Below are 27,928 nucleotides of genomic sequence, written 5' to 3'. Positions count from 1 at the left end.
AAATATTATATTATTTTCAAGGATATACGGTTGATGAAAGAAGCGGTTGTAGCCAGAGAAACCCTGCAGCCCCAAAGGGAGCAATTGCTGGCTGCCAGCAGTGGGCCATTTTGGTGCATTTATTTTATTGATGCTTGTTGATTTGTTTTGCTGTTTTCCTCAGGGGAAAGGGAAGGATAGGGGGATGAAGGGAAACTATACCTGACAGGGCTCAAATCCTCTGGCATGGCTACACTGGCTGGTTCTTTGCCTCCAAATTATTCTCTGCCTGTAGCTGGAATGAAGGGCGCTTCACGTAGAAACAGCAAAGTCACTGTAAGGATTCTTTGTTTTTAATAGCACAAACCACGTAAGCAATATGTGGATTTGTTTTCATCTCGTAACTGTGGTTGGTGTCTCTGGACAGCTGATGGTGAATCTTAGAAGAGTGTTTTCCTCCCTAGGTTATTTGGGTGTCTGTGAGCACCCTGCTTGTATTTCTGTGCTTGGGACTGCTATGGTTATTCTGTTCTTTTCAGAAGTGCACTTGCTTAAGGAGAGGATGATGCTTAGCAGAAGGCAGGGTGCCTCTAGATGTGCAAGCAGGGCTGTGGCACAGAGGATACAGCCTCACAGTGCTTTTTAGGAGGGGCATCTGAGTTCGGCACTGTAAATGTATAGCTGCTGTCTTACTGTGGCCGTAGTTTCATTAATAGCTGTTAAACATGTGGATGCCAGCACCTTCTGTACTTTTTTGATTAATTCAATCATCTTAACATTTAAATACTCATCCCACGAACAGTGCAAGATAAATTCAGTACAGTCATTAAAAAAATAATAAAAGTTGGGAAATAGAAAAAAAAACCTGACAGACTGATTTCTGCAATATAATTTTCTCTTCCTGGGACCAAACCCGGGAAGCAGAGCAGAGCTTGAGTGTGTGGAGTTGGCTCATGTTAGAGACATGCTCTGGGGAGGGAGTTGTAGCTGTAACCAGCTACTGCAGGTCACTTGTGCAGCCAGGCCCCAGTTGCAGTGGGAGCCGAGCAGAAAGTGGGTTTACTGTGGGTTTGTATAAATCCTGCAGCACTCCTGAGTTTAAAAATGTGTCTTGTCTCAGATCAGAGTAGAGGGTAAACCTTTAAAATGCTCTCGGACTCAAATACCCAGCACCCCCCCTCCAATGGATGTTGAAATCCTTCTGTTTCCGTGTTGTCCAGATGTGTTTAAAAACTACAGGACTTACAATGTGGGGATGGGGGAGGGAGAGAGGGATAAAAAATAATTTCAAATGTAGAAATAAAATGTTTCTGTGCATTAAAAACTTGTTGGGTCATGAGCTGTGCCAGGGGCCCCCTGTGCTTACAGGGAGTCCCGGCCCCTTGGCCCACCATTGCTGCCCACCACAGCCACTGTGCTTGGGCCATAGCAAGCCCTCCTGGCACTTCCTCTTTCTGGCAAAGCATGGTGTGAGAAATGGCTCGAGCCATGGTATGCTGTCATTGTCATTGATGGCTGCATGGCCTGCTGCAGCACTGCCCCTGTGGCGACACACCTGCCAGAAACATGGGCCTGGCCTTGGAGATTTAAACCTGCCTCTGTGTGAGAGGCTGTGAGTGATGCGTTTGCTGGGTAAGATAGCACCCTCAGGATGCCCCAGTTTGATTTTCCACTGAACTGCTGTTTGGTCGCAGGGCATGCTATGGTCATGGCAGCCTCACCCCGCTGGCCTTGTGCTTGTCAGAGTGAGGATCCCACTGAAAAGGTTAAAACAAGATGGCAGAGTTAACTGGACATGAATCTGCTTTGCTGTGGGAGACACTCCCTGAGTTTGCTGTACATCAGCGTTGTCTGCTTAGATTTCTGGTGTCCTTGGTTGCTGGAAGTGCCTTAAAATCTTTGTGCTGGACAAGGAAGCCTGTAGCACAGGATCTTCATCAGCAGGGCTCTTCCGTTTCCTTTTGTAATGAAGGACATAATCATCACCTTTGTAAAGAACTGCAAGGTCCATGGATAATGCTTGTAGGTAACACTACAGCAGTATTATGCTGCTGACTCCCACTGCACATGGAAGGTCAGCGCAGTAGCTGAGTTGTAAGCTGGGAAAGAATCTGCTATTTAAAAATACCCGGCTTACCAGATATGTTTACTTGTGTTCATGCTGAAAGGTTTACTTGTGTCTATGGTGCCATGTGCCAGAGGGGATCTGATGGGTCCTCTTAACATGGCCTGGGTAGCAGTGCTGGGCTGTGTGGCTGCTGGTGCTGCCAGAGCTGTAAGAGCTGCTTGCTGCTGAGCATGGTGCTGCACCATGGCCAGGCCTTATGGCTATGGTCATCAGGTGGCTCCTGAGCTCTCAGGGTTTATTAGTCTTTTATTTTTTTATTTTTTTTTTTTTTTTAGTTAAGTAGCTTGTATAATGTATGAGAATACATTTGATAACAGAAAATGGACTGTATCCCTTCAGTGAATTCCATGTACAATCCATGTAGTGGAAAAGCAGTTGATCAGTTTTGGTTTTGTTTCAGATCTTCATCAATTTTTCTGTGTGCAAAACTAAACTGTCACTACTTACTTCATGCTTTCTGCAATATCACAAACTTTAATGCAAAGACAATGTAGGGAACTGTTCTACCAGATTTGTCTAAACCCTGTAAGGTCAGTTAACCAAACCCCTTTTTTTTAATTTGGTAAACTATTATGACATTCAAAAGTAATATTGAATATTTCAGTAACTCAGTGTGGATGTAATGTTCTTTACTAAAATAGCAGCACACCTAAAATTGACCTTAATATTAAATACTTGATGTCGTATAGATATATGTAATATTAGTATTAACTAAACAGCTAATCTTGTATTATCTCTTGGTCATAAGACAGATATTTAGTCACTGAATTTTTCTTTGCAGACCGTTAATGCATCTTTCACTCACAGCGCTCCCAAGAATTAGTGTGTTTAAGAAAAAAAGCATTATATTAGCAGATATCAGGCAGGTGTGTGTTAGTGCTGCAGAGAGCTGTCAGCCCTGGTAGGAATACTTGCTCGTGAGCTGGAGATGGCCAGTGTGCTCTGCTATATTTAGAACATAAACAGGCAAAGCAAATACTTTTTGTGGGGATCCCATGAAATGGCATTACCCTTCAGCTCTGCCCGGCCAGACTTTGGCCTCTGTCCCAGGTGTCCTCCGCGGATGTTGTGCAGGGACAGAGCACATGGAGTGTGCAGCCAGTCATGGGCAAATACCACTCATCCAGCCTGCTTGTCAGAGGCAGAAACAGGTTTCAGAAGTGGAACTTTCAGCTTGGGTAAAATATATGTATAAATATATATTTTCTATTTTTAATTTTATCCCTCCATGTGAAATGAAAGCAAAAAATGTATGCGCAGGTCTAGAGCAAAAAGGGCATTTACTCCAGAGAATCTCCTTCTGTGCCATGTTGCCACCCACAGGTCCTGTTGCTGACATTTGCAAGGGCTGCTTTGTGGAAGTGTGCCATTGCCATGTTGATCTCTGGACATGTGCATATGTTGGGAAGCATGTCCCACATGTGCACCTCACGGGTTCTTTCTTAATTCTGAATTGGTAACAAGCAGCAATTGTTACATGTTAATTAGGAGTGTGGGGGAGAAAAAGAAAGACACATGGATTCTGTGACCTTAGGAAGGGAGTGCAAGGAAGAGGTCAGGGCCATGTCAATCAGAGCAAGCTTGTGTCATCCTGCTTTTGCATATCCTGCTTCCTAATTAGTCCTAATGAAATCTGCAAGACTGTCTTTAGGGTAGTGCATTAATCAAGATGAATGTGTGTGGGATAATCTAACCCTTAGATATTAGGAGGATAATTTTAAAACAAGAATGATTATGTAGTATATTCAAATTGTGCGCTGGAGTGGCTGAGTCAGCTCCAGCTCTGGCTCTGCGTTGTTTAAATGCCATAGGATTTTTTTTCCTAAATTTGGATGCCTAAAAGCCTGTTAAACTGTCTATAGCAAAACCAAGTTCTTGAGTTTCTGAATGAGAAAACCAGTTTGCACAGAAATTTAATTTTTAGCATAATTTAAAAATATTTTTCTTTTTTGTCTGGGTTTTTTTTTCTTTTCCTTGGAAAAATAGGCTTACGTAGAATTAATTTTTGAAGTTACGTTAACTTCATCAGGTGTTCCAATAGATGAGTCATCTGATGTTTCCTGAAAACTGAGATAAAGATGTCTTGACAATGGGGAGGTGGATGTCAAATGCAAGTCTTGCAGGAGGCTGCAGATGCACGGAGAACACCCAGCAGCCTGCCTGCTGCTTATCTGCGTGCTGCAGCCTTTGGCTGCTGCATGGTCTTGCCTAGCCATGGATTTTTGGAGGTGTGAAAACAGTGAGGACAAGAGCAGGGAAAGGATTACAAGGACTGGGATTGTCTTTTCCGTGCTGCGGCCTGGTTGTGGTCAGCACTGCCATTCATCAGCACCTCTCCAGTGCAGTCGTGGGCTTTCTACAGGGTGTGAGCTGGTATGATCCAAAACATGCCAGTTCTGACTGTTCTGAACTTCACATGAGTTCAGTTCAGGCTTGGTGAGCACAGCTTGGCCTAAATCACAGTTTTTCCTTTGGAGCTTGATGTTCACTATGGGCACTGCAACTTTCAAATAAATGTTTGCTCTCTCAAGTTATGCTCCTGCTGAGGCAGCTGCTTCCTGCTGGAGTTGGATGTTCCAGTGAAGTGTTAAAGCTTTTTCCTACTCTTCCTTCAACAGCTGAAAAGTCTTTCACATTTTTCTGCCCTTTTTTTTTTTTTTTTTTTTTTAAATTCTAAGAACAAACGCAAAGAAACTAAAAGTTCAAGTCTTTTCACTGATAGCATATGAGTTTGAAGCTCTGGTGCCTTGTGTCTGAGATCCACCAATACATAGTATTTTAGTATTTTATCTTCTGTTGAAGTACTTATTTTTTTATATTAAACTCTTGAACTCTGTAGAAGTGACACGGCACTTCTTACCAAGAAACCTTAAAAGTATATAAATGCATTATTATTTATTTTTGTTGTTCATGAACTTGGTGAGCGCCTTATTTCTGCCACCTCGGAGATGTAATTGTTAATTGTTCAAATCTCTCTACTTTGTCACTGCTTAAAAAAATAATGATTTTTTGACTTGTTACTCCCCTTCATGTTATACTTACCTAAGGGTGTAGAATAAGGACCTTGTTTGTTTATTTTAATACGAGGAAACAAAAATCATGGTAGGCGTATTTCACTGGTAATGTGCAAATGGCAAATCTTTGGCTTTGTCTTTAATTAAGGCAGAAGAAAAAATTCAGACGTAGTCACAGAACAGTTTAGCAGGTGACTCTTCAATAGTTTTAACTTTGTGGTATATGGCACTACTGGAGCGTGCAGTGGTAACAGCATTCAGGGCGCAGGGATAGGTTCAGCTCAGGGGCTGGGAGGCAGATGAGCACACATATGGTTCCAGGGAAACTCATAAAGCAGTAGCCCTTGGAAAAAAATGAAAACGCAAACAGTGCTCAAATTCCTGAGATCTGATTTGTCATTTTTCTTCTGTTCAGCCTGTGTCTGCCAGTAGGCTGAGCTCCAGAAGAGGAAGCAAAGGGAAGGTGGCAAATACACTGGGAAAATGGTGCAATTGTTAGGCTGAGTGGCAAACAGTCCATTAAAAGAAACAGTCAAAACCATGCGTGTTTCTTGGTAGGAATGTAAATGGCATTTTGAAATCTTACCGGATATTCAGACTTAAGGCTCAGTGCAGTGTTCAGAGTTCATGTTACAGTTTCAGCTCTACATCTGCAGGAAGGTATTAGAAAAAATTAAAACATTGCATTGCAGCATTTGCACTGTCATTTTTTGGAGGCTGTACTTGATAGAAACCAGCGTGGGTTTCTGTTGCGTACAGTCAGGAGCTCTCCTGGGTACAGTCAAAATCAGTAAAATTCTGAACTAATTTTGGGAAAAACTTAAAGAGGCATAAAATAAGAAAACCTTACATCAAGAATATTCAGTCATTTTCTCAGGTGTTCGAAGGAGGGGTCAGAAGCAGCCTGTGAAACCTCTCCTTCCCAGGATGATCCCAAGTCTCTGTTTTCCTAAATACAGATACCTTGTTGCCAAGGCTCACTCTTGAATTTGTTGGAAGCAACAAATTGCATTCAGGACCAAATGATCGCATCTGGTTTTTTACTTTGGAGAAGCATAAATATTTCTTTGTTGGGACTGCATAGTCTTGTTAGGCTAACTGGATACTGGTTAGGAAACACTGCCCTGGATGCTGCTTAGAAGACTGTGGTTCATGTCAGGAACAGCTTCTGTGTCAGAGCCAGGTCCAGTGTCTGAGAATGAGACCTCTTCTCTAGGAGGCGAAAGCCAAGCTGAGTCTGTAACTCTCCCATCAATTCAGTCAGATTCAGAAATCCTTGATAAGATTAAAAACCCAGCATTGTTTTGGTGTTGGTCAGTACTGGGCATCTTTTTATTAATCTGTTTTCTTGTGCATCCTCTGTGCCGTGTTGTTTTTCCTCATGGATTGGTGATGGGTGAATGGGGAGAGGCATGGTAGAGAGCCTGCTCTCCTTGTTTCGCAGCAGTGGTTCTTGTCCTGGGAAGCAGCTCCTGGCACCATCCAGCTTCTGGTCAGGGACTGGACTTGGAAGATGGGGAAGCAGTGCCTCGTGCTCAAGCACAGAGAGAAAGTAGACTCCAGAGCACCAGCGAGGGGTCAGCTCAGGTCAGCTCTTCTTTTGTGAGGACTGGGGTCTCAGACAGTGCTCAGTTTCAGGGACACTAATTGCTTGATATTGTCAGCTATCACCTCGCTGTTTGTTTCATCCCACTCGGCTTGTGTTACGCTGCCTGGGGGTAATAAGAGGGTGATCTTTCTAGTCTTTAGAGGATATGAAGCCACCTCCCAGAGTCTCCATCTTGCCAGCCGTGCTAGTTGGTGTGCTTGCTGGCAGCCCTAATCACGGAGGACTGAACTTGTACAGGTGAATCTGTCTGCGAGCAGCACTGTGGCAGCTGGTCCCTGCTTGCCAAGCTGTGTGAGCCTTACTCAATGGCTGAGGAAGCCAGGCTATTAGATTTTTCATCCAGGGATGCACAGCAGCTCTTGAATTAGTCCCTGTATAAAATAACAAAAGAGATGATTTTATTCTGATCCAGAGTTCTTTTTCCTTCATTGCACGGTGCTACTAGAAGGATTACAGCTATTGAAATAAGATTTAAGTAAGTACTGAATTGTCAGGTTCTGAAACATGGGGTTATGCAAATAAAATGTTTTGGGGGTTCATGTTTGAATTTATTGAAATACTTACAACTTTTCCCCTTCATTAGGGAACTTCTGATTATTTAACTGATACAGAACACCCATTGAGGTAGTTGGAAGCAACTTCAGCATTTTGATTGAATAGGGGATAATATTAACATCTGATGAAGTGGATTTTTAAAGAATAATAATAAATCCAGCTGCTTCATCTGCAAGGCATAGTGATGCTGGAGTGCTCCACACCAGCAAGGTCAAGCTGTGGGATGCAGCAGCTTCGTGAGCTCCTGCTATATTGGTAGCAGCAGTGTAGGATGCCTGGAAGGACTGCTGCTTCGTGTGAGCCACCAGAAGCTGTGCTGGAAACTGATCACGTACCGAGGCAATGCCGCTTTGAGGCTCGTCCCCACGGAGAGCTGCCCCCACGCCACCGCTTCAGGGCTGAGGAGCTGGCAGGGTTGTGGTGGAGCCTTCCCTCCTGCCCAGCCGTGTCTTGTCAACCCTCCACATGCAGGCAGCAAGATTCCCTGAGGAGCAGCACTAGGGCAGAGCTGATGTGTGTTCTCAGGGGTACTGCCCCCCCCGCCCAGGTGTCTGTGTGCCCAGCCCAGAGATTAAATCTGCTCTATTATGGAGCTGCATTCTGAGGGCACTGCCTTGAGAGGTGCTGTCCCTGCTTTGGAGTGAGTGGAGACATTCCTGGGTATGGCAGATGTATTGGTGTGATAAGCAGGATCTGTTTCCTCAGATTGCTGCTTTTTTTTTTTTTTTTTTCATATTCTAGTTGCTGCATAGAATTCTGAGTTGATAAAAGTGCTAAACTCAGCAGCCTTTCGCACCCCAGTGTGCACTGACTGCCAGCTCTCAACCCCACAGATCCTTTTGGCTTTTCAGAAACAGGATGCTGGGAGTGCTAGTGCTGCTCCAAGGGGAAAATGCTGATACTTCAGAAGTTGCTCAAAGGCTGCTGAAGAGCAGTGATGCTTTAGCAGGAGGGTTTGGAGGGGCCGGCTGGGGTAGTGGGATTGGATCAAGCTTACATCTCGAGAGCACTTCAAGTCCCATCAAGTTCCTGGAAAGACTGTCTTTGGCTCCAGATTCCTCTGGACTATTTCTAACTTGGCAAAATAATACAGAAAGATAGCAAAAAGGAAGAGAGTACTATTTGAAGAAAGGAGCAGGTTTTTGAGGAAACAAAGCCGTTTGCTTTTTGTTGGCATCATTTAGAATCATAGAATAGTTAGGGCTGGAAAGGACCTTAAGATCATCTAGTTCCAACCCCCCTGTCGTGGGCAGGGACACCTCACACTAAACCATGCCACCCAAGGCTTCATCCAACCTGGCCTTGAACACCGCCAAGGATGGAGCATTCACAACCTCCCTGGGCAACCCATTCCAGTGCCTCACCACCCTTACAGTAAAGACTTTGTTCCTTTATATCCAATCTAAACTTCCCCTGTTTCAGTTTTAACCCATTACCCCTTGTTCTGTCACTACAGTCCCTGATGAAGAGTCCATTCCCAGCACCCTTGTAGGCCCCCTTCAGATACTGGAAGGCTGCTATGAGGTCTCCACGCAGCCTTCTCTTCTCCAGGCTCAACAGCCCCAACTTTCTCAGCCTATCTTCTTACGGGAGGTGCTCCAGTCCCCTGATCATCCTCGGGGCCCTCCTCTGGACTTGTTCCAACAGTTCCATGTCCTTTTTATGTTGAGGACACCAGAACTGTACACAATACTCCAAGTGAGGTCTCACGAGAGCAGAGTAGAGGGGCAGGATCACCTCGTTTGACCTGCTGGTCACACTCGATGCAGCCCAGGATACGGTTGGCTTTCTGGGCTGCGAGAGCACACTGAAGCCGGCTCATGTTCATTTTTTCCTTGACCAACACCCCCAAGTCCTTCTCTGCAGGGCTGCTCTGAATCTCTTCTCCTCCCAGCCTGTAGCTGTGCCTGGGATTGCTCCAACCCAGGTGGAGGACCTTGCACTTGGCATGGTTAAACTTCATCAGGTTGGCATCAGCCCACCTCACAAGCGTGTTGAGATCTCTCTGGATGGCATCCCTTCCCTCCAGCATATCAACCGAACCACACAGCTTGGTGTCATCACCAAACTTGCTGAGGGCGCACTCAATCCCCCTGTCTATGGCACCGACAAAGACGTTGAACAAGACCGGTCCCAACACCGATCCCTGAGGGACACCACTCGTTACCAATCTCCAGCTGGACATTGAGCCATTGACCACAACTCTTTGCGTGCGGCCATCCAGCCAGTTCTTTATCCACCGAGTGGTCCACCCATCAAATTTCATTTCACTGAATTTGAACAGGATAGTTTTCAGGCTTAAATATAAATAGTTGTGAGATTGAGATTTGAGAAATTTTAAAGAAGAGGAATGACAAAGTATGGAAGTCATCTGTCATGTATCTGCAAGCTGTCCATCCTGCATGAGAGGGCACGTGTACTTGCATGCCCAAGGGGCCAGGAAGTGGCTGGTGTAGAGAGGGGGCTGTGAGGACATAGAGGTGGGAGCTCTTGGGCCACCTCTTCTGCTTCTGGGACTAGTAGGAGCAAACACTGTTGAACCCAAGATGGAACATGGCAGTTCACAGCTGGGGCAGATCATGGGTAAGAGTTGGCTGAGGTACCAGGGGTTCTGCACATACCTGGGGAGCAGGATTGATTGTGGACATGCTGGAAACCAACACAATCCATGAGCAGCCACGCAAGCACTGGGTAGCTGCAGGTATAGTAGGTGACCACCACTTTTTAGGAATAAAGATCATTGTTTTCTGCTCTTACATCCATCCTATCTCATGGTCATGAATTGAGTTGCTGTCCAAGGGAAGTGCCCACCTGCTGAATTTCAGGAACATCAGAAGCCCTGCGGCATTTTAGCCTCTAGCACTATTAATGCTTCTTCAGTTTCCAGCCTTTCCAGTGTTGTTTTCCCTTTCCCTGACCTTTATCTAGGATGTTTTAAAAGCATCCTCAGTTTTAGAAACATAAATACAAGCTGATCATAAACATTACTAGGTTAAGATTGCAAGAAGACATGAGAGCAGGTTTTAACAAGTTTGACTAGCCTGTACTTTATACATGCTAGAGAGAAATCTAAGGAATAACCCTGTGTAAAAGTGTCCAAGTGAGCAAGCAGAGCTCCGTGATGAATTTGTAACAGTGGTTACACTTAGCACAGACTGGTAATCCGTTGCAGAAGTTCTTCATCCTGACAGGATTTGATCTAAAGGCCTAGATATCCACCAGGATTCGGTGCTTGTCTGCTATTGTGGGTGAGGAGCTTGCACATTTTGTTTAAGAGAGCTCCTTCCAGCCTGGTCTGGCCCAGGGAGAGGTTTTCAGTTCACAGGAGCCTGGCAGATTTTTAGCTGTGTGTAGTAGCTAGCACAAGAGTGTCAAGAACACACATTTTTTTCTTTGTTTGTTAATATAGTAACAAGAGTATGTACATTTAAGTGAAGCCTGTTGTAAACAACAGACAGAATGAAATGTTTTCTGGGACCTTGGGACTCACGATAAACCGAAGCAAATACTTGTGGAAAGAAAAGTCCGTACATTTGGTCCTTCTCTTTGAGCAGAATTCAGCCATCACCATACAGCAGCCCTGAGCTCAGAGCGTGCTGTATAGCCAGAGACAGGGTGAGCTGAAGCCACGCAGGCTGCTGGCTCTTCTGTCACATCCTGTTTTCTGCAGCAGAGTCAGTGTCTAAAGCCAGCTTTTGATGCTAAATTGTGCCTCTAATTCAGCTTTCTGGTGGTAAGGCATGTTCAAAAGATCGTTCACATTAACGTGTCCTTGCTTGTCCAGTACTCTGGTAAAATCTTCCCTGCAGTGGACTGAGATAACTGGGATTTATGCCATGATAGTAGCCAGATAAAAATGCAGGCATGTTAGGAAAAATTCTGGTTGGGCAAACTGAATGATTAAAGATTTCACACTCAAATTAGACACTCCTCAGAGGAAATGGAAGAGTCAGTTCTTTGTTAGGTTGTTATTTATTTCTGTTGTTTATTGAACACTGATGATGCACCTTGTGTTTTATGGAGCACAGTAAGGTACTCCCCTTGCACAAGGCACACAGGTGATGGATACACATGGATATATGTGGCAGCTTTATTTCAAGGTGAAGGTTAAAATGCAAAGTTCTTTTTGGTGATGGAGCGTGAGGAATTAGTTCATAGAGAAAAATTAATTTGTGATTTAAATAGTTCTGGTTGACTCTGCAGGGCTTGTGGTGGGGTTTGTTGGTTTGGAATTTCTCACTTGGCCAGGCGTTCATGGCACAGAAGTGAATGTGTGTGGAGCTGCAAACTGGCAAAGCACACCTGCAACAAAAGGCTAAGCACACTGTAACCAGAACTAAGGGGTTTAATCTTTTTCTGTGGCTGGGCTGAACAGGATGAAAAAAGGGATTTTTATAACAGTTGTACCATGTCAAAACTGGCTTTTTGGAAATGTTTGTGAACTCTTGAGAGCACAAGTTAAAGTTTCCTGACTGTGAAGTCAACCCAGCTTTTCATTGCGTTGAAAGTAAAACTATCCATACTTTCCTACTGGTACTAACAGGATTGGACAACAGTTTATATTTTTGCTTGAAAAAATGTTTAGAAGTATTTAAACATTTTTTTCCCCAAGTAATTTACCTGTAAAAGTTGATTTGCAAGTTTCATTTTGTGTTCAGAAAACATTCCTAAGGTTAATTCCAGTAAAGTGCAAACAGAGCAGTGAACACACTGGTGTAATTTCTGTGCTCTCACCTGTGCAAGTGTGGAATATATGGAGCAATATTTGTGCTGAGGGAAGATAAATTTGCAAGGATGCTTAGTGGAGTCTTTAGGAAGATTAAACCTAAAGGCATGTAAAAATGTGATGATGTTGGTGAGAAATTTACTTTTCCACATGCAATTGTTAAATAAGCCTAATGGCAACAAATTAACTAAAATATGTGTTAAACATAAGGAAATTGATGCACTAAGGAGGGACAGTTTTTGAAACATAGGAGAAGGTATTACTTGAGGACTGAAATGAAGCAGGAAGAGGAGAACAAGACAGAAGCACAGCCGGTGCAAGCTGGCAGCCTGGGCAAGGGGATCTGTTCACTGACACAGAGTGCAATAAACCCTCTGTATTACAGCCTCTGGACTTGGACTTGGCCCCGATGTGGCCACCAGCTCGCCTGTGGTTCCAGAGGCAGCCAGGGATTGACTTGCTCTCAGGAGCAGTTGAAACAGACTCAGCCCAGGTAAAAGGGTTTAAAATATATTTAAATGTCAACCCAGTAAGTGCAGCACACTAAGCTGGCCATTTGCTAGCATGGTGGAAGGACCCATCTGAAGCATCGTGAGCAATACTGGAGGGAAACAAGTAGAAACGCATGTAATCATATTTTATTTTTTTATCAGTGTTTTTCCTGGTGGCTCGGATGAGGGAAGAATGGGTGCTATCACAGGAGTCAGAAAGTAATACCAGCCTTATAAATAGCCTGCATAATTTTTCCAAAATGCCTAGATACGTGCATGAGGGAGGAGAGCACAGTGATACATGTATAAACCAAACATTGAATGCCTCCACCATGCGATGCAGCTGATTTTTATTTGTGGTGCATGTACTTGTATCGTTAAAATAAATGAATTGACCAAGGTAAAAATGCCATTGTGAGAAGGCAGAAATACCAGCTTTTAGGCGGCTGTACTCAGGTTTTTTAGATTACAGATTACTGTGTTTAAAGCTTCCCTAGAACATGACTTTCCTAAAGCCTGGAAATTGACTGAAATAAGTTTAGATTGTATAGAGTCTCAAAGTCTCTGCCTTCTTCAGAGCTCTCACAGTGATTATCTTGCAATCACTTAGCTGCCCTCTGCAGTTAAATTTCAGGAGAGCAGGACCTCATAGCCCTCTGCTCAGGAATGAGCATAGAGTTTTGTTGCTCAGAGGTGCTGTAGCAGTGATGACTGGAGAGAAATCCATTGCTGCTTGTCAGAGCAGACAACTGCCTTTTCCTGTAGTCAAGGTATTAATTACAGCAGCTGTAAATGATCAAGGTTTATGTGCCTGACTACTTTGAGTAGAGATGAGTGCTGTGAAGTGCAGGTTGATATGCAGTGTTGCTCATTTTACTTTTAAAAGTCTTGAATCACACAGATAATTAATTCAAATGCTGATTTTTAAAATGCAGAAAAACATGACTTGGGAATTATTTCTCATTTGATTTTAAAACTTCCTTGAAGTACTGTGTTGTTTTTTGGGGGCAGGTTTTAATTATCCACTGCAAGTACAGGTTGATAAGGCTTCTTTATGTTGAGGTAAAAAGCTGTTCCTAAGGAGTGGTGCTGGTTAAAGTTAAGGTCCACAATACCAGAATTTCTGACTGCTTTTTTTATATCATATCTCCTATGATACAGGAGCTCCATAAGGAAGAGGTTGGTTGGTTTTAATTCAAGGCTGGAAGAACAAAGACATTTAGGTGCTAAATTTTTTATGTAAATGGCCTTATCATAGTCAGCTAAGGAACCAGTACACTGTTAAAGCCTTTTTGTTTCCTTTTTTACAATATATTTGGCTGTGGGTGAAAGCAGATAGCATATATGTGTATTAGGTTTTGAAGGCCCTGAGCAGAGAATGGACTGGCAGTGGCAGCAGCTCCACACCTCGGGACTGAGCCCTGTCCCACGGAAGGTGCTCAAAGGTGCTTGCTGGTGAGATGGTGCAGGCCATCAGTGAGGGGGGATGTTAGTGTGCACTGAAATGGAGATCATCAGAGGGAAGTGAAAAAAGAAAGTAGTCAAAGGGGAAGAGGAGGTGATGACCACACATGTTCTGTAGCTTACAAAAATAAAATGTGTGAGGAGGTGATTCCATTTCTAATGAGAAAAGAAGACAAAGTGGAATTAAAAGAAGAGACAGAAAACAGAAAAAGGCGTGAGGCTGAATAAGGTCAGATGCTGTTACACCTCCTGAGAGATACCAAAGGAGAAAGGACTCTGTTTTGTAAGTGTGAGCAGACAGAAGGGGAAGAGGAAGAAAGAATAAAACACAAGAGATGTTGAGAACTAAACTGTTCAGGGCAATGCATCGATTGGACGTAGCATACATCCATAGAAAGGCTCCTAAATTCCTTTAGAAAATGCGTTTGCTCTCAGTTTCTGCCCGCTCTTTGCAAGCCAGTTTTTTTATGAAGTTCCAAGCATGATTACTAGTGTGATTTTAAATATATCTGAAGAGAAAACTAATACTTGTTTATAGATCTTTTTGAATATGGAGAGGAGCACACCTAATTTTGCGTGGTTGGAGGCTTTTAACATTTGGCTTAATTAAGGCACTGAAAATATGAAGGGAAGCACAGGCCTCCTGTTACTGTTTCTGAAGGTATTTTTAATGTCTGTAATAATGTAAAATATTTTTACATCCTGTTTGTCACACATTTATTGTTTAGATTCTTCTGGTGGTTTTAGATGTGTAAACACCTAAGTGGTTAGACACTGAAAAAGTGGCTGCAGTGGAAGCTTAAAGTTACTTGTTATAAAGCTTTCAACTAAGTGTTTTACTCTGTGCTATACATATGTGTATATGCACACTGCATACTGTTTGTGTGTATATGCTCAGTATATACTATATATGATGTCTGTATGATTATGAACGTTACAGATTGATGACAGACAGTAACACAAAGCAAGGTTCATTGTGGCCAGGGGAGGGACAAGGAGGTGTGAACTTCCGGTGCTTTGGGTGTTTGGGTGCTGCCCCAGCTGCAGAGTGTGCAGGGAGGTTCCGTGCTAGTGGGAGCAGTTCTCAGGTGATGCTCAGTTTTCATTTCCCCAGGGCCACCTGGTGTTCCCAGTGCCACCTCGGTGAAGCCTGGCCTACCGCCGCAGGGGCTGAGCTCCACAGTGCCTCCCAGCCGTGCTTACACAGCACGGCTCTTACTGTTTGTGTGCAAGCTGACTGGCTTTATATCCAGGCAAACGCTGCTTCAAATTCCTTGGAAGGATGATCCTTAATTTAAATTATGATGTTTAAGTAGATCTGTGATCAAAATTGCTCCGAGGTTCCAGCAGTGGGTTTGGATTCTGTTGAATGCATTTGGCACCCAGGCATGGGAAGGTGGTGTCATTCATTCACTAGCTGTGAGCACACAGGGTTGTGGTGCTTGGGAGCAGGCACATGTGTGTTAGCAATAGTTATTTGTAATTCTTTTGTATTGGCAGAATGCAGATAGTAAGAGGTATTCCAACTGTTACATGATTTCCTAATCACAATGTGTTGCTTTCTTCTGGCTTTCTATCTCTGTATATCATGTATAGTTTTTAAGTCAGGCTGCTTTCCAAAGTTCTTTTGTACTTGCTTTCTTTTTGTCATCAATGGACTAGCGTGCAGGAAACCGAAAGAGTGCTCCCCCGGAACACGTGGGTGAAAGGCAGGGGAGATGCTCTCATTATGTTTAACAGAAGCAGAGCTTTGGGGTAAGGGTAGAGTTTTGTTCCCTCCAAAGACAAGAGGAAAACACCAACTGACCTGGGTACGATGAGACACCCTAGACTGTTTTTTTCCAGTGGTAAAGCTTAAGGATTTAGTAAAGTAGAGGAAATGCAACAGATGAACAGCTTCTTTATTTTAAAAAAACCCCTATCTTAAACTCTAGATTGACAAAATCAGTAAATGAAACTTTTACAGTGAAGTATTTGAAACATAAAACAATGTTTTCAGAGGAAGAAAGCATTCACAAAAGCTAAAGCTTAGGCAGTGTTCTCCTTTCACATCCCACAGCAAGACTTCCCCTTTTTCCTTCAAGTCAGGGCTGGGGAAGAGGTGGGATGAGCATAGCTTGCCGCAGTATCCAAACGACTCTGAGCTCCCTGCTGTAATGCCAGTTGCACCTCCCGTCTGTCTCATGTAACTACTATAATTCAAAGGAGGAAAAAAAGACCCTGAAAGTAATTTGATTTTTATTTCTGATTATGTTCTCCCTTACTAACTGCACAGGTTTGAAAAATCGCTGAGCTTGGTATTAATCTGTTTTATTTCACATGACAGTTTTTAAAAATTGTCATGTAAATTGAACTGTCAAAAAGACTTTTTCGGTTTTACACTTTACCGCCAATTCCAGAAGGGCTCTGCGTGAATGTCTTCTGATAAGTTGTGGTGGGTTTGCTTGGTTTGTACCAACTTTGTATTTTTGCAGTACATTGATGGTTTGGTTTTGATACTTTTTGAAAAGCACTGTTTTCATAATGTCATTCCACATATACAGTGCTTGAGGCCGGAGGGACCGCCAGCAGTCTCTCGAAAGGTGCGACAGTGACACCTTTCTGACACCCAGAAGGTGTGAGCTGGCAGGTTGACACTGCAGGGTGTTACTGCTAAGATGTAGCATGATTGCACAGCCCTTGGCCTGCATGGTGCTGCATGGTGTGGTGCTGCGTTGGCAGGCAGATGCAGGATGGCTAGGGATTTAAATGGGAATTTCCCACGGAGTGGGAGATCGGTAGTTTCGGATGACATAGTTGTTATCATCGTGATACACCTGTGACCCTGCCTGTAGCAAGGAGATAAAGTGGCCATGAATCACTGGGGCAGCATCTTTAGACATGAGCAGTTGTGTCCCGTGTTTCCTGAATCCTTGGCCTTGCTATGGATTCTTCCAGCAATTGCAGCAACTGGTGCCAGATGGCTCCTCAGGTTTTGATCTTTTGTGCTTTGACTTTGGTTTTGTATGTAAAAAGGAGCCTTCAGCAGCTGGAAGGTCCTTCTGTGAATTAAGAAATGCTGCTTTGTGCTTAACCAAATTGAAAATAGCATTTGCTGAAAATACACCGATATTTAATTTTTAAAATTTGAAAAGCATTGCTGGATTTTATTGTCTGGAACAGCAATGGGAGCAACTATGGGCAGCAATGCCTGGTCTCCCTCCAGCCATCTTCCTGCTTTCTTTTTGTCTTGGCTTCTGGTTCCATCACTCCTTCCTCCTCTTCTCCCTCCTCCTCGTATTTCTGTGACAGGAGCAGGTGTGCTCCAGCCCTCATTCTTGGCATGGGAAAATTAATTTTGTCAGCACTGCTGAGAAGCCTGGCATTAAGTGGCTTCATCCATACGGAGGAAGAGGAGGAAGGTGTGTGCCGGTGAAGCAGTGCCTTGTCCTTCATGTGGAGGGGCATGTGAGCACAAGGATAGTGTAGGGGACAGCGTGCCTCTAGATCCTATAAAATACCTTGTTGGGGCTTTTAGGGCTTGGCAGTCATGGTGGACAAAGCTTTGATCTTGAACTTAGTTTATTGTAGGGAGGTTAGAGTGCAGAAAGCTCTTCTTCTTTCCTGTTCTACTACTTTTACAGTAAATACAGTCTCCCTTTAAAAAAAAGCTGGGGAAGAGAGGGGAATTTAATAGTGGTTTTATTTCCTTGGAATACTTAGAAATGAGTTGTCTCCTCTCTCACAGATCTGTGTGAAATACATTAAAGGAGAATTTAGGTTCTTGAAGAGCAAGCTCCTGTAGTGCAGCCCTCCAGCACAGCTCCGAGGCCGATGCTCTCATCTCTGTGAGTTTGGTTCTGCCTCACACATGCTGAACTGGAGGATAAAGTGCTTCTTGAATGAGATCATGATATGCTGGTCTTCCTTCTGAATGTTAGTTTTTGTTTCATCAGTTCAGTTGGCTCCCACACATGGAAAAATTTCATTTCCTACTAGCTTTGTGGCTGAATGCTTCAAGCAAGAGCACTCAAGTCTTCAGGTCAGAGGCCTGTTCTTGAGCTAATACATGCTACAGATAATACCTACAGAGGCTGTATTTACTTTTTCTTGGTGTATATGGGAAAGGTAGTGGAACTGCTGAAATGTCTTATAACGAACTTAAACTGCCATGGGTACAAATGCTGATTCCTACAGAAAGATTAATTCTGTAAAACAGATACTTCCTCCCCCCCTTTCCACTTTTGCATTTGGGGTTGTTTTTTTTGTTTTTTTTTTTTTTTTTTTTTTTTTTTTTTGTACCTTTTCCTCTTGGGAGTGGGACTCCTGCTGGGAGCTGAGCTGCCATCAGAGGGGAGTTGCTGCTTCTGTCTGCACAGCTTGTTTTTGTGACAGGACGTTTCAGTTGTCAGTACCCATGTTAAAATAAACAATTAAAGGGAATTCTGACCACAAAGCAGCATTTTGGCATATTTTGTGATTATTTAACTTTAGAAAAATAAATCCTGCCATCTGTGTTTCCCACTAATTTGTGTCCATTGACCTCCTCTGTTCAACAACTCCAGCAAAATAGCAAGGGCAGATTAATCTTCATTTCTTTGTTCCTTCAGAGCCCAGATGCGCTGTTGAGATTTTACAGATGCTGAAAGCCAGTTTCTGCCATTTATATGCAGTTTCAGCTCTTCTAATGTCATTGTCACATATTTGTAAGCTTTTCTAAGCTATCATTGTCTTCCCCCACCCTTCCAGTACACTACTTTCTCAGAGTTCAGCCTTTTTGAAGGCTTTGATACTGAATATTCATCCTGCAGCCATGTTTCTGAGCACATACAGGCTTTTACCTGAGTCCTTTCCAACAAGAGCAACACCTGTATCTCAAAAACATGCTGGTGCTGCAGTCTAATGCCAAGTCGAGCTAGCAGCCTTCTGCTGGGATCAGCTGGGGGATGCAGGGATATGCCTGCAGTCGAGGGGACAGGCACCTTTGCAGAGTGCACCGAGAGCTCCCAGCCCACTCTGCAGCAGCACTGAAGTGTGTGGTCCATGTGTTACCAGCTTTGGCTGGGGCTGTGTGGAGTCCTAGCAACTCAAGTGTGAGAACTATCAGTGTATGTATTTGTTCTGGCAGCAGGGATCTATGCAATGTATGCATTCGCTCTAACAAAGAGTTGCATTTGTAAAAGTAAAGCCTATGCAGGGCCTATAACAGAAGATAGAGAGTTCCTGAGAGCCAGTGATGTTTTCTCATAGCCTTAATTATATTTGCACTGCACTGATACGGACAACATAGATACTGTCGTATTTGCACACTGTGACTTACAGTGGATCTTTTGTTCTGTTGTTTTATTGTCATTTTGTTTTATGTGGAAAGTGAGCAAGGCCAAACCTCTGGTGTAAAAGCTACATGGGATACGAAATGTGTGATTTCAGCAGCACTGCTTGTTAGATATGGTTTAATTAGTGCATGTATCCGTCATGCAGCTTTGTGTCTGTAAAATATTGATCTACAGTATCAGTGTTATGGGGCCTGGGAAGCACTTAGTGCAGGAAATTATTCCCAAGCTGTATTAAAAAAAAGTCTGTGACTGATAGCGGGCCTGTTGAGTCCAGCTTTGCTGCCAGGCCAGCGGTGTCCTGCCGTTCCCATCCGCTTCAGGCGGTGCACTGCAGAGCTCTGAGTAAGAAACTCGTCATCGGCATGGGTTGAAACTCGATTTTCGTTAGTGTTTCTGTGCCCCAGTGTTAACGATTATTGGATCGTGTCATGGAGCGTTGGTGGTGGAGCCAGACACTGACTTGAGGGTGTGTCGGCTGGACACTGAACTGAGCTCTCTCCTCGGGTGTTGTTCCATTGCTGTGTGGTGAAGGCAAGCCGCAGATGGCCACCACAAATTAGAAATCAAACAAAACTTTTCTTGTGGCAGTGGGTGACCCTCTCCGGAGATGGTCAGAAGGCAGCGGGCATGGTGGGCCCAGTGCCACCCGCTCAGCCTTCCTGTGCCCATCCTGCTGAGCCCAGCCACCCTTTGCCGCTGTCCTGTATGGCTTGTGGCCAGGGAGCTGCTCCCAGAGCTTTTCTGCACTGCTGGCGAGCCCTGGCCATCCAGCTGGGATGGTACCAGCAGCAGAGACCCACAAGGGCTGGCGTCTGCAGCACTGCCTTGTCCTTTGGCCTGTGAAGGGCTGCTCTGTGCTTGTCATGCACTGGCTGGCTCTGCTGCGACAACTCACCAAGGCCCTTTGCCCTTCGCCTGCATGTCTGCAGGGCCATGCCAGGGTGTCCGGCAGTGCTATTGCTGTGGTGCCGGGCTCGGCCCATGCTTGCAGTGCTTGGCCTCTGTGGTGTCCTCCCCACGTGTACCATGGTGTGCTTCTCCTCCCTGCTGTGCGTGGTGTGTTGGTAACCTGCACATTTCTAAGAGGCAAGGCAGGCTTCCCTTCCCACCAGCTGAGGCTGGTGTCCTCCCTCATTCAGTTTGTTTTTCCATGTAGCTGTTACACCACTTCGGGGTTTTGTTTGGGTTTGTTTGTTTTTTTAAATAAATGTGACAAGTGCATCCCATAGTGTGTCGTGAAGCAGTGCTTGATGCGAGGCCCCATGTGTTGCTCCACTGCTTTGGTTCACCGGCCCAGGCCTCCAGCTGTACAGCCAATTGCTTGATTTTGCCGTGGCTGTGGTTAGCCTGCAGGGACTGGAGGGCTGTTTATTTGGTTAGGAAGCTTTTTATTGTGCATTAGAACACAATGGCTAGGTAAAACAAGCCTGGTGCATCAGCCTTTATTTGCCCGTGACACATTTCCTTTGCTAGCCTTGCTTGCTTAAACTTGTTCTTTGTTAAAGGTTTCTAACTCTCCCTTTTCGTCCTGATATCAAATATATCAACTGATTCTCTTTTTTTCTTTTTTGTCACTGAAATCTGAATTACTTAGAGACAGATTTACATTATAGTAGTTTTTAAACCATTAACCTGGTTAAGTTTTTTATTTCTCTGCTGCTGAACCAGTTGTTTATTACATCCTTTTCCTTCATTTGCCTAAGCAGTAAATACTTTATTAATCAAGATTGTCTTCATTTTGGCATGGTTTGGTTGCTTTCTTTATCTAGCCTCTAATTATTTTAAATTTGTCTTTCTTGCTATGTGTTTTACTAGCACAGTCCCTTTGCTAATACCCAGTGCTGTTATCCCTTCATCAGTGAGCAGTGCAGACTGTATTTTAAGGGTAACGAGTGCTTTTCAGTGTGGAATATCACCAGCAGGGAAATCTAATAATCTTTTCAACTTTCCTTCCCACTTCTGAGGCTTCTGCAAAGTACCCTTAAGGTCTGAATCTGTATTGCTTGAGAGCCACCAGGAATGTGCTAATGCTGTGCACCAGCAAAATGCTCTCCAGGGTGATGCTTTGGTGCGATGGTCTGTGGTCTGCCAGTCAGGATCCTCTCCTCAGCTGTGGTTCACATTCTCCCATGCATCTGCTGGTCACCTTCTGTGATGGTTCCTAACGAGAGAAAGCGATCGTGGTCCATGAAAGGTGGCAGGTGTGCAGTGCTGCATCAGTCAGGCTTAACTCTGCTCCTGAAGCTGTTGTGTGGTAGGTTTGAATGGTAACAGTAATTGTTCAAAATTAAATACATCCTTAAATTCTAACTGCTGTATTTCAGCCTTCCTTGGCCTCCCTTAGTGTTTTTTTATCTGCCCCCAAGCTGAGCGGTTGTGGTGCTCTCCATGCTTAGGAAGGCGGAGGACCAATCATTAGTGGAGTTGCCTGGGGATGCGAGGAGACTGTGCAGCAAATCATGCTGTATTCAGGAAGGGTTTGCTGTAGTGGGGCTGCCCGTTGCCCTGGCCCTGCACCACAGTGGGACACCTGGGCAGGATAGCCCTACTCCTCCAGCTGCTCTAGTGTCTGCGATAGTGTGTCCCTTGCCCTCACTGGCCTGTCCTGGGAGCTGGGCTCCGGTCTCTGGGCCCTCCCAGCCCAGCTGCCCTAGCTTGCTGCTCGGCTCCCCTCCCACCCCTCTCTCATGTGCTGTGCTGTTTTTGTCCAGAAGTGACTAAGCTTCCTGTTATTCCACTCTGTCAGTTTTTCCCCAATACTGGTTTCATGTTGAGCAATCTTTACTTGCCAGCAGCTTCCTCTGCTGCTGTCCCACTCTGGCCCCATTGCCTTCCCACTTACCTTTCACCAGCAACGCTTTGTTATTAGCAGCTCTTACAGGTGTTTGCATTTGCTCAGCTGGACTTGTATCCCTAAAACCAGTATTTATAAAGAGAAATCTACCCCAGAAGAGCTTTAACAAGTTACTTCAGGAATGCACTGTGAACCAGCATTCAGACTGCAGAAGAGAAAGTTGATTCTTCCTTTGTTTGATTCTCCCTTTAAACAGTGTTATGAGTGCAGCCAGGGTGGGCATCATTAAGTTGTTGTCAGCTATCCTGAGCTGGTAGGTGCTGCTCATATGTATAAAGTAATTGTTTCTGCCTCATTGGAAATGGTGAGCACATTGTGAACTGAAACCAGGACACGGGCTTTCCTCCAGACAGTTGCAAATTAGAAGTTTCTTCTTCAGCAGCAGCAGCTCAGGTAAAGCCTTTCCTTCCGAGGGCAGTGTGGAGGCACTGGCCATGATGGGTGGAGGTGGAGGATGGCTCTCCCCACGTGCCTGGCAGAGTTGACAGGGTGGGCAGTGTCTGGCTGTGTTTCTCACAGACCTTGCAGTGCAGGGACCTTTCTCCGCCCCACAGGGCAGCCCTGTGTGCTAGGGCAGGATGGCTGAGCTGGACAGGGACATCATGATCAGCTCCCTGAGGGGTTCATGCACCAGGCCCCCGCTACGTGCCTTTGCTGGGACCAGAGGCAGCAAACCACCATGGATAGCCAGAGCTGCAAGTGTCAAAATAACACATCAGGAGGAACAAACAAGTTATTTTTGTGTATTGGGGTGGCCATGCACAACTGACTCAGAGTCTTGCCTTGCTCTGCCACCAAGGGCTTACTCAAACATCCTGAGCATTCAGAAACAACTTGAGGCATTTCCCCTGTTTTTCAGAAGGCAGGCGAGGGGATATGTCAGTGCCCAGGAGGGGCTGCGGACTGCCAGATCATGCTGCTGCTCTCGAAGGAGCAGACATCTGAGTGCCAGGCCCAGAGGTCCTGCAGCGAGAGAAGCTGATTCTGCTGGAGCCACAGCCAGGTCTGGTTGTGTTTGTGCCATTAATTACACTGGCATTTTAGCAAACTGCAAGGGATACAAAGGACTCAGCCATTTTGAAAATCAGCTGATTTCTTAAAAAATCTGAAATTTATATCTAAATTCTTTAACTAATAATATTTGAAATGCTGCCGGCGCAGTTAAATGGAAGGAAAAGAGCTTGTTTTGCAAAGTTGGTGCAGCTGACTGCAACCTCCCCTGCCAGCTCCTCTGGCTGCACTGCAGGACACTGCGGCCATACGTTCTCTTCAGGTGAGTTTAAACTTTTGCTTTCCTTCAGGGAAGCATTTTCTGACAGTTAATAGGGATAAAGCTGGGAGAAAATTAATAGTGCTCAGCAGAAACTGGGCATGAAAAGTAACACAGGATGGAAAACAGTTTCTCTAGTCAACGGTTGGACTTCATGATCTTAGAAGTCTTTTCCAACCTAGTTGATTTTACAGTTCTCTTATATATGTAATTAAAACACTTGTCACCCACAGACTACTGCAGGCCTGGTGGCATGGGAGAGAGCATCCCTTTCTTTTATTTTTTCTCTTTTTGGTGGAACTGTATCACTGTAAAAATTATTAACTTTAATTGTTTTAATTTGCATGTGCTGAATTCTGTCAATTACTAAATTATGTGGATCAGTACCCCTTCCCAATTAGGCTTTGTGGGTTTTATCATGATGAGGAATGACCATGTAACAAGGCACTCGTCCTTTCTGTACGCTTTCTCCCTACACACTGCTAGAGGTTTTTCTCCTACAAGAGCAGGCAAGCTTTACATCTGCCGTAAGGGCTTGTGTGGGAGCCCATATTTTAGATTTAATGTTATCCCCGTTTTACTTACACAGATATATCATTTGCACCGGACATGTTCTCTCTAAGGCTGGGCAAGAGCACTATTGGGTGCTGTGCTGGTGGCCAAGCCGTCGGCAGCTGATTTGGCCAAAGTGCTGTCTGAGCAGCCATTAGATGTGTGTGGAAGGAAACATCTCTTTTTGACCGTAAACGGTATCTGTGCAATTCTTCATTGTTCATTTGCAACCATATTAATAGCTGCCCACATGTATCTGGTGACGTGGGTCTGTCTGCCCTGGCTTGGCTCCCACTGCTGCCCCATGGCTGCCCACAGGCGCTGACTCAGTATTTTCTGCAGCTCCTAGCATTGCAGGCACCGGGACACGAATTATGGGTGTCTTCTGGATCTTCACCAGAGCAAGGGGAAGCCTTCAGCTCGCTATTGAAGGTAAGGAACAGGAGTAATGGGTAGAGAGGATTTAATGAGCACTGGTCTGGGGAAAGTTTAAAGGAAGATGGAGCAGCATGGGGAATTCAGCTGGGCTGTCAGGCCGCATGGTACCATGTACGCTGTGAGCTGTTACACAGGCTTCTTTCTGCCTATGCTCTTCTTGCAGTCCATGTTCAGTGCCTTGGGACCAGAGCCTTGCATTTCCCACTGTAGCCCCCTTGGGAGCTGCTGCCGTGGCATAGGCAGAGCCAGAGCCTTTGAGCTTTCCAGTCCTCCTCTTTGTCTTGCAAAGCCTTTTGTTCTTCTTTTCATGTAGTTATAGTTGTCTCATTGCTTTTGGTGCAGTGCTCTCTGCAGTGCTTTTTCCTTAAGTTCTGTCTTCCCTAGAAAAATCAGTTGTTTTTGTTTTCTCTTTTATTCCCTGCCCTTTTCTTTGCAATAGCACTGATTTTGATTGTTCTCCAAAGCTTTGCTCACCTGTCCTGAGGGCATCTCTTTTCTGTCACCAGCTATTCCTGACACATTTCATAGAGATGGCTTCTAGGTCTCTTAAAAACTCAACTTATTAAAACTCTCTTGTGCCTCAGTACCTGTTCCCTGACAAATTTCATGTGAATCTCTTTTCCACCAAATCCTCTCCTCTTGAAACATTTCCTTCCATACTAAGTAGCCAGCAAGGAGAGTGAGTGGCCATATTGCCAGCCCTTCCCTTATTTCCTTTTTGAAGTGCGTTTACTGTTCCTTTCCATAGAACTTACTCTTATAAATGATTTCTAGTAATTAGTCTCAGTCTAGGAGAAAGATTTCACTACCAGGTAAAATATGAAGTTGAGGTAGCATATTTATATGCATCTGCATGTGCAAAAATAAAAGGGCCAAAGCCAACCATTTTACTTAATAATTATGACACAGTAGAGAGGAAAAAGAGAAGGGCAGTGTTCGTTCTGTGTTGCATGTTTAAGGAAAAATGCAAATCTAATTTTCCATCAGCTTAATCTTTATGTTCCCATGATAGTTCTTTGATTTTCCCTTAAAAAAAAACCCAACAAAAAACACCATGAGAGAATTAAGCTTTAAAAGAAAAACTTCAAAGGGACAGATGTGTTTAATTGTGAGACAACAGGAGAGGGGTGGGACATGGCAGGAACTCCAGGGTGCAGGGGCTGTTAGTGATCTGTGAATGTTGTAAGGCTGGAGGTCTGATTGTTGTCCTTTCTCATGGGTGCATGCTGTTGGGTTTGTTAATTCCTGTTAAACTGATGATTAAGTCTTGCAAAATTTCATTGCCACTGATAACTTGTTAAGTGTAGCGATGTCAAGCCATAGGAAACTTTGTAGTTGTCTAATTAGAGCACAGGCAGCATGGTGAGATGTGGTGAGGAGCTGTATTTCACACTGACCCCTTGGACAGCTAGCCTTGTCTTGTGCTGGTGCATGATTGCACATTAATTACTGCTTTGTTTAGTGTACTTCTGCTTACAGCAGCTTCTGTCAGTGCCAGCTCCATTGGTGCAATAAATAATAATCAGATGCTGACACTTTTTGGCTTGGTTGGGTATGCAGACCAACTGTTCACTCTGGATTTTTCTGGCTCCCATCTTAGGAATACAGTTAAGTTAAATACCTGTTTTGTCACAGTATGTGTACCTGTCACCACAGGTACATTTCCGTGGGCTCTGGCAGTCTGTGGCCACCAGGCTGTGGGGCACATGGGGATGCCAAGAACAGGAGTCACATAAGTGGCTGTGCCCTGGGGCACTGTGTGGCAATGACAGTGACGCCTGGAGTTCCTTCGGAGACAGAGTGGTGGAACCGTGTGCAGCGGTGTAGGAGCATGTGCCCATCCAGCACACGTGCCTCAGCATGTCTGTGAGCCACTGTTCACAATGCTCATTTCTGCCACTGGTCTTAGGGGGACTGTCATTTTTTAAAGGTGCATTTTGTTGGGTTGGAAATGACTATTTTGTCAAAAGTGGAAGCCATTAGCTTCATGGAGATCCCTGTTGTGGAGAAAGAGGTGTAATTTTTTCTTAAAATTTGTTAAAAATTTCGTGATTGTTTTTCTCAGAACATAAACTTTCTGCTTTACTCAAGTATGTTTGTGGTTTTGTACTTTTGGTTGCAGCAGTGATGTTGGCTGGTGGAGGGGCATCCACTGGCCTGATTTGTCCCGTTACTGGAAGTTCTAAGCATTTTTCCTTCCTTTTCTATGTACTGTGTGTTTTTCTTTTCTCCTTTATGTCTCTTTAAAGAACCTCATAAGGCCAGTCTGCCTTGTGCCATTTCATTGTCCTGTGCTGACTTACTGAACTCTGCCTTGTGCCTGGTGCTTGGGGTTAGCTGAACCTTTGGCAGCTGACCACAGATGAAAGGTGCAGCCTTCATCCCACAGTGGATGCCCTGAGCAGTGTGGTACAGTGTTGCCCAGCACCTTTCACCGGGCACCTGCCACAGCTTGATGGGGCATTGCCCAGCCCTGGGGAGCAGCAAACTGGGCTGGCACTGGTGGGGCTTGCAAGGCGGTACTTGGTCAGTTCTCCGTGCAGTTCCTGTCAGTGGTACCGTGGTGGTGGTAACTGCAAATCAAACGCAAACCTTCAGTGTTAAGGCTGTGGGTCAGCTTGGGTTTACACATGGGACTTCACACCATTGCTCTAAGGGTCTCAATTTCCAATTTTTGCCCACTATGATGAATGTTAGTGGTCCTTCAGCCCCAGCATCCTAACATACCTTAGAGCTGTAGCACTTGTGGAAATTACATCTCTAGGCTTAGTGTTTTGTGGTGAAATCCAGTATAGTTAGAGGTAAATATGAACCATGCCTCCTGCATAGGCGTTTCTTGTGTGGCTTTGTGTATTTCACTCCTTTTTTTACAACTGAGTAGACTGAATGGCCTTAATTTGATTACTGTAAAAGCAGACTGTACAAAAAGGGCCAGAAGTGTTAAGTTTTCAGCTGCCAAAAGGCAGCCTGTCCTCTGCTGTTGCACACATCTGCCTGAGTGACACCCACACATGTGTCCCTGCAGCTGCAGAAGGGCTGTTATTTGCCTGAGAGAGTCTCTGTTGCGGTCCCCTAACATCTTTCCCCTTCCCCTCCATAGCTACTGTTCTTGGTTTATTTTGACAGTGCAGTGTGTGTGCAGTAATAAAGTAGAAAAGTTTGTATTTTATTGAAACAATATGTTTCCATCTAAGAAAGTTTACTGTATTGTAAAATGTCTTTCTCCTGTCGGGGTTAGGGACCACAGAGCTGTTTGCATTCCTGAAAAGCAGGTCACTTTTCCGCACCACCTGTCAGTGACTTTCAGTGGACGGCTGTGCTGTGCAGTGAGCAGGTTTTCCCAGCAAGCAAAATGTGCTGGGTTTATTTTGTCTGGTTTGACTGAAAATGCCAGCCAGCTCCTACAGAACTGTGCAGAGAAGCAGAGCGTGTTGCTCAGTGGAGATTTTGGTGTGGCATTACCAAAAGGGATTCAAGATCATTTCTTATGCTGCTAATTCACAGTTGTTAAACTTTGCAAACTTTTGGGGAAA

At 44.6% G+C, this 27,928-nt stretch overlaps 1 protein-coding gene and 1 long non-coding RNA gene across 12 annotated transcripts in view; one reads left to right on the top strand and one right to left on the bottom strand.

Moving 5' to 3' along the window:
* MBNL1 (muscleblind like splicing regulator 1) overlaps nucleotides 1-27,928 on the top strand; it is a 104,505-nt gene that overhangs the window by 27,576 nt on the left and 49,001 nt on the right. Inside the window, exons 1-2 of one of the 11 annotated variants that reach the window (XM_080623962.1) lie at nucleotides 23,022-23,408; nucleotides 24,300-24,389. The exons of the other annotated variants lie outside the window; for them this stretch is intronic. The gene's annotated coding sequence lies outside the window, so the exon portion shown is untranslated. Of the gene's footprint in view, nucleotides 1-23,021; nucleotides 23,409-24,299; nucleotides 24,390-27,928 lie in introns of those variants that run through there. 11 annotated transcript variants of the gene reach the window in all.
* LOC308224217 lies at nucleotides 8-8,499 on the bottom strand. Its single transcript, XR_013957457.1, has 3 exons — nucleotides 7,621-8,499; nucleotides 5,972-7,101; nucleotides 8-5,771 (listed from the first exon to the last, which is right to left on the bottom strand). It is a non-coding gene; the product is annotated as an uncharacterized lncRNA (long non-coding RNA).

Source organism: Psittacula echo (assembly GCF_963264785.1).
Source record: "Psittacula echo genome assembly, chromosome: 7".
NCBI classification, from domain to species: Eukaryota; Metazoa; Chordata; class Aves; order Psittaciformes; family Psittacidae; genus Psittacula; species Psittacula echo.
This window is presented reverse-complemented; position numbering and strand designations above follow the sequence as displayed.